Consider the following 7,314-nt stretch of genomic DNA (forward strand, 5'->3'; position numbering starts at 1 on the left):
CTGCGGTGGCCGGGAGCTGCCACTGCACTCCAGTCTGGGCGACAGAGTGAGACTCCAATTCAAAAAAAAAAAAATTTAAGAAGTCCTACTCTCCATAATACATGCAAACACACATGAGCATCATCTCTCTCTCTCTCTCTATTAAGATAGCAAGATGGTGTGAGAGATAGGGGAGATTGCATTATATACACAAGTCAATCAAATTTCCATCAAGTAATTTTCTCAGTGACCACCAGCCACCATAGACAAGGTGTGCATTTATTTTCCTAGTCACTTCATCCCTGAAAGATGAGAAAACCAAGGAGAGCCTTACAGCCTCCATTTAGGTAACAGAACTAGCTCTCGAGACAACCCAAGGCATTAATTAGAAGGTTTCAAAAGGCAAGGCTGTCATAACAGCCTCAGTGTGTTTCTAATTTTTACAATCATTCAAACAAGCACCAGAAAGGCATGAAAGCCCATCCTGCCCCTCCCACTACCTTGTCAAAGACAGAATGGAAATATCTGTCTTGATGCCTGGCTAGTGATGATTGCTTCTTGAAGTCATTTCCCTATCACGTATAAATAGGGGAAAAATGATGTATTTTCAGAAAAAAAATAGAACCAATTCTTAGATGTCAGTTTAAACTGGCATCATTGATTATTTTTGATGATTCAAGAGACATTTGCTAAGTGCAGTCATCCCTCAGTTTCCATAGGGGATTGGTTCCAGGACCTCCATGGGATACCAAAATCTTCAAATTCCTAAAATAAAATGGCATAATATTTGCATATAACCTATACACATCTTCCAGTATACTTTAAATCATCTCTAGAATTCTTATAATACCTCACACAATGTAAATGCTATGTAAATAGTTGTTATATTATTTAGAAAATAATGACAGGAAAAAATCTGTACATATTCAGTACAGACAATTTTATTTTCAAATATTTTTGATCTGCCATTGGTTGAATTCTGATGCAGAACTCATGGATATGGAGGACTACATACAGCTTATATTTTATATAGAGGTGACAGCTTTCAGCAAAGAGGGGAATATGGAAAAGATATGGCTTATATTATTACTTTAGTTAGATCAAAGACATTCTATTTATGTCTCTCAACCTAAGCCATACAAATCCATTAAGTGGGCACATCGTTATTACAGCAGCAAATGTAGAAAATCTCTGTTTGCTGCCTTCTTTTCTCTCCTCTCATTAATTTTCCTTTCCTCTTCCTTCCTCTTATTCATGTATCCATACATTCAAGTGTTCCTGTGCATGGATGACATCATTCTAGATATTGTCAAAGAAAAAGGTACTGGAAGGTGGGCACAGTGGCTCACACCTGTAATCCCTGTGCTTTGGAAGGCCAAGGTGGGAGGATTGCCTGAGGCCATGGGGTTTGAGACCAGCCTGGACAACATAGGGAGATCTCATTGCCACAAGTTTTTGTTTTTTTAGTTTAGCTGGGTGTAGTGGTACCTGTAGTCCCAGCTACTTGGGAGGCTGAGATAGGAGGATTACTTGAGCCCAGGAGGTAGGGGTTACAGTGAGCCATGATCACATCTCTGCATCCCAGCCTAGGTGACAGAGCAAGTCTCTGTATATAAAATATATAATTAAGATCTCCCCTTATACTTTTTGATGAGGAAACTGCATAGGCCCAAGAAAGCGAATTGCAATGCCAGAGACCACAAGACTACACAGCAGAGTAAAAAAATAAAATTTAGTTGCAAAACTAGTTTAGCAACTGATACCTGGATTGTAATCTCATTTAAAACAACAATAAAATTAATAATAACTTTTTATTGAGACCCACCAACTTAAGCCCTTGACTTATATTATCTTAATCCATCTTTGATGCTGGAATTATAATTCCCATATTTAGATGATAAAACATTAAGCTCCAAAAAGCAACTTAGCCAAAATTCTATGACTGATAAATGAAGGTGTGCCAGGAGTCATGGTTTCAAGGACGACACCACCCTGGAGCTAAGGACCCCTGTGCTTACTTCAACACTAATTCCTTCATACTAGGCTGCTTCCTCATACTGTCTTTGTCTATTCTGAAAATAATAATATGGGCCCCCATCATCTGCCTCTTCACTCTGAAGATAAGCATTTGCTTAAGATATTTTCATTCATTTATCATGTTTTTTTTTTCTTCAACCATCATTTTCCAGTCCCATTTTGTGGAAGGCACCATTCTAGGCTGTAAATCTAATGATGAATGCTATAGATTCCTTCTCTCCGTCTAGTGGTTTTTCACAGTTTCTTTCATCAATGTTCTTTCAAAAGATCATAAAGAAAAAGAATAACTATAGGCCATTGGAATCACAGGGTCACACCCATGAATAAATGTGCTCATATAATATACTCAGCCATTAGAAAAAAACAAAAGCAGTAACCAAATACAGGTAGGAGATTCCCACCATGCTAACTTACATGCACACATAGAAAACAAGTTCAAAAGCCTCAAGTTAATTTTCCACCTTTAACAATAGAAGCAGAGCAACATTAAAGTAATGATCTGCCCATATTTGAAGACAGGTTTTAGGAGAAATAAGTTATTTGAGAAAGAAATAAGGATAATAAATTGGAAAGGGAAAGAAGGAGATACTGCATTTCCAAAAGTGATTTGAAAACTTTAAATGTTAGAACCAGCTCTTGCTAAAAGTAGGACTTGACAAATAAGTCCTGGGGCAAGAGAACTCAAGACCAGAAGCCAACATGAATCATCTTGCTCACCAGACACAAGGAGATATCTCCAAGACTACTTACCAGGGAGTGGGCTCAGGGGAGCGGGGCTTGGAAGTGAGATTCAGCCTGTAAATGCGGCGGGGTCTGTAGGCTTTCTGTGAAGGTATTGGTGAACAGCACCTTTCCTACTATTCCTAACTTCTAGCCTATTCCTACCTTTCAACCAATATTGACTGAGTGTTATTCTGTGCTCAGTCCTAGCACTGTGCCTAAAACAAAAATCTAGCCATCCTAGAACTCATATTCCAATAATAAGGACAACATACAAATGCATTGTATGTCAGGTAGTGATAATTGCTGTGAGAGATGACAAAGCACATAATACAGTTTGGATATTCTTCGCCTCATGTTGAATGTGATCCCCAGTGTTGGAGGTAGGGCCTAGTGGTAGGTGACTGAATGAGAGCGGATCCCTCATGAATGGCTTGGTGCTATTTTTGAGGTAATAAGTGCGTTCTCACTCTATTCATTCATGAGAAAGCAGGTTGTTTAAAAGAGTCTGGCACTTCCTTCTCCTTCTCTTGTTCCTGCTCTCGCTATGTGATACGCCTGCTTCCTTTGCCTTTCACCATGAGTAAAAGCTTCTTGAGGTCTCACCAGAAAGCGAGGAGATGCCAGCACCATGCAGACCTGTGAGCCAAATAAAAGTTTTCCTTTACAAATTACGCAGACTCAGGTATTTCTTTATAGCAATGCAAAATGGGCTAATACAGCAGGAGAAGGAGGCAGAGTATGCTGTTTTATAGAGGATGGTCAGGAGGTCCTCTCTGGAAGGTGCCATGTGAACAGAAACCTGAATAAAGGGAGGGAGTGAATGACCATCTGGAAAGAGCTGTTTCTGGTAAAGGAAATGACAAGGAAAAAGGCCCAGGTCCATCCTTGTTACCTTCAGGCAGAACTGAGACTGTCAAATGAGGCCCTCACTTAAGGGGTAAGATTTAAAGAGATGCCCCAAAACTCAGTTTACAAAATTATTGCAATATTTTAAGATCAGCATTAACACACACACACACATAAAATCCATGGAAAACAAAACATCAACATTTAATAAAATCTGATCCTGTTGTTGTACAACACTGCCTCTTTCTCTTCATTTTTTTCTGGTCCTGTGTTTAAGAAAGATCAAGAAGATCTGGTGATTAGAGCACCATGGTAGAAAATATGACCAGAGACAGAAATAAAAGAACTGAATATATGTTCTCACACGTAAGTGGACCCTGAACACTAGTCACTGTAGCACAAGGAAGGGATCGGCAGTTGCAGGCACTGCCAGTGGGTGGGGAAGGAGGGAGAAAAAGGGCACTGGGGCATGTGTTAACACAAAGGGTACCTGGTCTGCTATCAGAGGGAGTGAGGGCCAGTTAGAAGCCCAAACCTTGGCATGTGTTTGGAAATCAAACATCACATTTTCAAGTGAAGAATCCCAGAAAATTGACCTTGTTATAGAGATTCACCACCATTACTTTTTCTTTAATAATGTTTGGGAAAGTGGGGGAAAAAAAACAGCCCAAACTTCACCTGCACGCAGCCTACTTATGTAGTTAACCTCCCCTTGTATCCCACATTTCTATAATAAAAATTAAAAAATAAAGAAAATATGGTCAGAGAAACAGGAAGGAGATCCAGATGTAAACATGGTAAGGATTTTGGCTTTAGACTTGGCTTTAGTAACCTGTTAATCAAAAAAACTACCCTGAGCTTTAAAAACACTTCAAAACTTCCACATGTGGGTGGCCAAGGCCTGACCCCACAAATTTCCCAGCTGTTCAGATGCCACAAAATAAGATCCAGCATATCACTAGCAGTTCTGGTGGAAATCCCATCCTATAAATATTACAGCCTGATTAGATGGGCATCTCTACAACTTCTCCTGGGAACTTGCAGACTTCCAGCCTGTCTGTAATCAGGACCCTTTTAGTGAATAGTCATAGCTTTGGGAAGTGCCTGCCCCTTTCACTAAAATTAAGCATTAAAAAAGGGGTTGAAAAGAAACTATACTGCATTCTTCTCACCGGCCTATTTGTTCTTTCAACATATAAGTCTTTAAGAGGTAGGCAAACTCATCAAGTTCCTTTTTATTTGGTATTAGAACTATGCAATTTCAGAGAGAAAATGTCACTAGAGAGTCTTTCCAGGCAATGAGTAAATTAGAGTCCAATTTCTTTCCCCCAAAATTATTCTCTGAGAGGGGAAAAGAAAATACCTGCGAAAGGGTAAGGAGAAGACAGAAGATATTTCTTGGCTGGCAGCTAAAGTCTAATTAGACTGACAAATCTTCAGCGCCTTCCCCAGTTATGAGGCTTGGCAGGAAAGGAACGAGCCCTGGAGCCGCACATTATGTAAGGCTGTTAATCAATATTAGTTGAGCCCTGATCCTAAAAATAAACTTCCCCTGGAGGCTCTGTTGTCTACTGGTAAAAGCGAAGAAATGAAAACTGTGTAGATTCCTTGTCTCGTTTCTCTCAAGCTGGTGGCACCTGGAAAAAGGTGGCAGGATCCATAAGGGATCATTATTTGGGTAGGTATAACCACTCTTGATATAGTGTGATCTATATCCTTTTACAACTCTGTATTTGGTATAGGGTAGATCTATTTTGTATCCCAATGCAAGACACTTTGGTTATTCAAAGAACCCTGAGAATATCTGGCGTTCTAAGCTAGCCCTCGAAATGCCATTGATAACAGCAGGCTGTAAATCAGTGTGTCATGTATTTCGTAGAACTGTATCAAATTGCTGATATTTGACCTACAAAAATGGCAATTTTATACACTTCAACCTAATAGGATAGTCTATGTATAATAACTGTTCAGCAAAGCTGGTTTCCACTCTAGCATATGAACGTCTTCGATAGAAATCTCTCCTAATTGAAGAGCTCAGGGCTCTGATTAATCTGGGACTCTCAGAGGAGCCTGAGCCATTGTGGGTTTGTGTGGGTGTAAACAAAATTGTTCTTCTTGGGCTTATCCAACCCTACAGGAGGGCTAAACTCGAAGAGAATCTGTGAGTTTTGAGAGCGTCTCTTAAGCTAAAGTGGTTTCCTAATGTGAAAATTTTTAGTAAAAACTTATGAGGTGCTTTTCAAACATGATCATACTTAATACCTGCAATGAGCCTTTGAGGAAGGTACTGCTAGGCCACTTTTACAGATAATGAAACTGAGGCTTTGAGAGGCTAATTGTCTGCCCAGAGATACAGTGCTAAGTAACTAAAAGAACCTAGATTCCAACTAAGAAATTCTGATTCAAAAAGCCCATGCACTTCCCTTCAACAACCTGAGAAGTGCAAAAGATCAACTTTCTAATCACAAGTTTGTGTTTTGTTTTGCAGTCACCAGTGTCAAGGCAGAAGTGTATTTCTTATTGTCTCCTGCCCCAAACTGAAAAGTCAAAAGGAGGACTTTTCCTGTGGGTATTGTTACAAAGCCTGAAAAATGGTTACTTTCTTCTGGAATTTTTGTGAGTGGTTCACATTTGACCACCAAGTTTGTGAAGCTTGAGATGAGAATGAAATCTCAGAAACCTCTTAGTCTTCCATTTCTGTTTATTAGGATCATTTCAATCCAGACTGAGTATTGTTACTTTCTGGCAATTTTCTAGGGCCAGGCAGCACTGGCCAATGTCAAGGTGACTTTACTAATGCTAAACACAGAAAAAGCAGGTCATGATCAGTATCCTGTTAATAGTTTATAAACAGTTCCAAATGGTGTTCTGCACAGAACACACGGAGCTCTCTTCTCTGCTGATAACAACTCAGGCTAGAGACCTAAGGTAAAAGATGACCCATTATTCTTGGAACCATTTTCTACTTGGCCCTTTCCTCTCTTCTGGGAACATTTTGGTCATTGTGGTTGAATGTTAATGGCAAAAGACTTCGATTTTATTTTTTTTACTTCTTCCTTCTATCCTGAATGAGGGCCAAGGAATTTGAAAGTAGGCTGAGTTGAACTTTTCCATTTTAGAATCCAACCTGTCAGTGCCATGATTGTTACCCACCAAGATTGGAGTCAGCTGTAGCAGAAGTGCTTGTGCTATTACTGGGGCATTCCTGGTAGTAAGATTCGCAGGGAACCCAATTCAGGAAAGCTCCGGGTCCTCTCCAACTTGGGGAAGTTTCAGGCCAAGGCTCTCAGAATCTGCATCCTTTGTTTCTCACAAACTGCTTCTCTGCATTCTCCACTGTATTTAGCCTTGGCTATCTCCCCCAGAAATCATCATCTCTGACCTTCATAACTTAGCTTCCAATGTTTGACCAACTCATTGTCATTCCAATAACACTTATTCTACAAGGCCCAGTTCCACTCCCACCTCATCTATGAGATTCAGCGGAGTCATCTCATACACCACTTGTCACTCACAACACACAACCATTTGCCACATATTGACAGTTAATGTCAAGCCCTCTTTAGACTGTAAATTCCATGATGACAAAGAACCTAGATTTTTCCTTTTTGCAACTCTTAGAAAATGAGTGAACAGATTTCATATTATTCAAGGCTCACAGAACTCTAGGTTGGTTTAAAAAATCAAAGAGAAAATTAAAGATAGGTGTCAGAGAAGTCTGTTCCTCAG

The 7,314-nt window shown here is 39.8% G+C and overlaps 1 protein-coding gene across 7 annotated transcripts in view; it reads right to left on the reverse strand.

Moving 5' to 3' along the window:
- The window catches only part of NRXN3 (neurexin 3), a 569,907-nt gene that overhangs the window by 150,224 nt on the left and 412,369 nt on the right, over positions 1 to 7,314 (reverse strand). The window lies entirely within an intron of this gene.

The sequence above is a fragment of the Carlito syrichta genome, unplaced genomic scaffold (genome assembly GCF_000164805.1).
Source record: "Carlito syrichta isolate Samal-C Ts95f unplaced genomic scaffold, Tarsius_syrichta-2.0.1 Scaffold303723, whole genome shotgun sequence".
NCBI classification, from domain to species: Eukaryota; Metazoa; Chordata; class Mammalia; order Primates; family Tarsiidae; genus Carlito; species Carlito syrichta.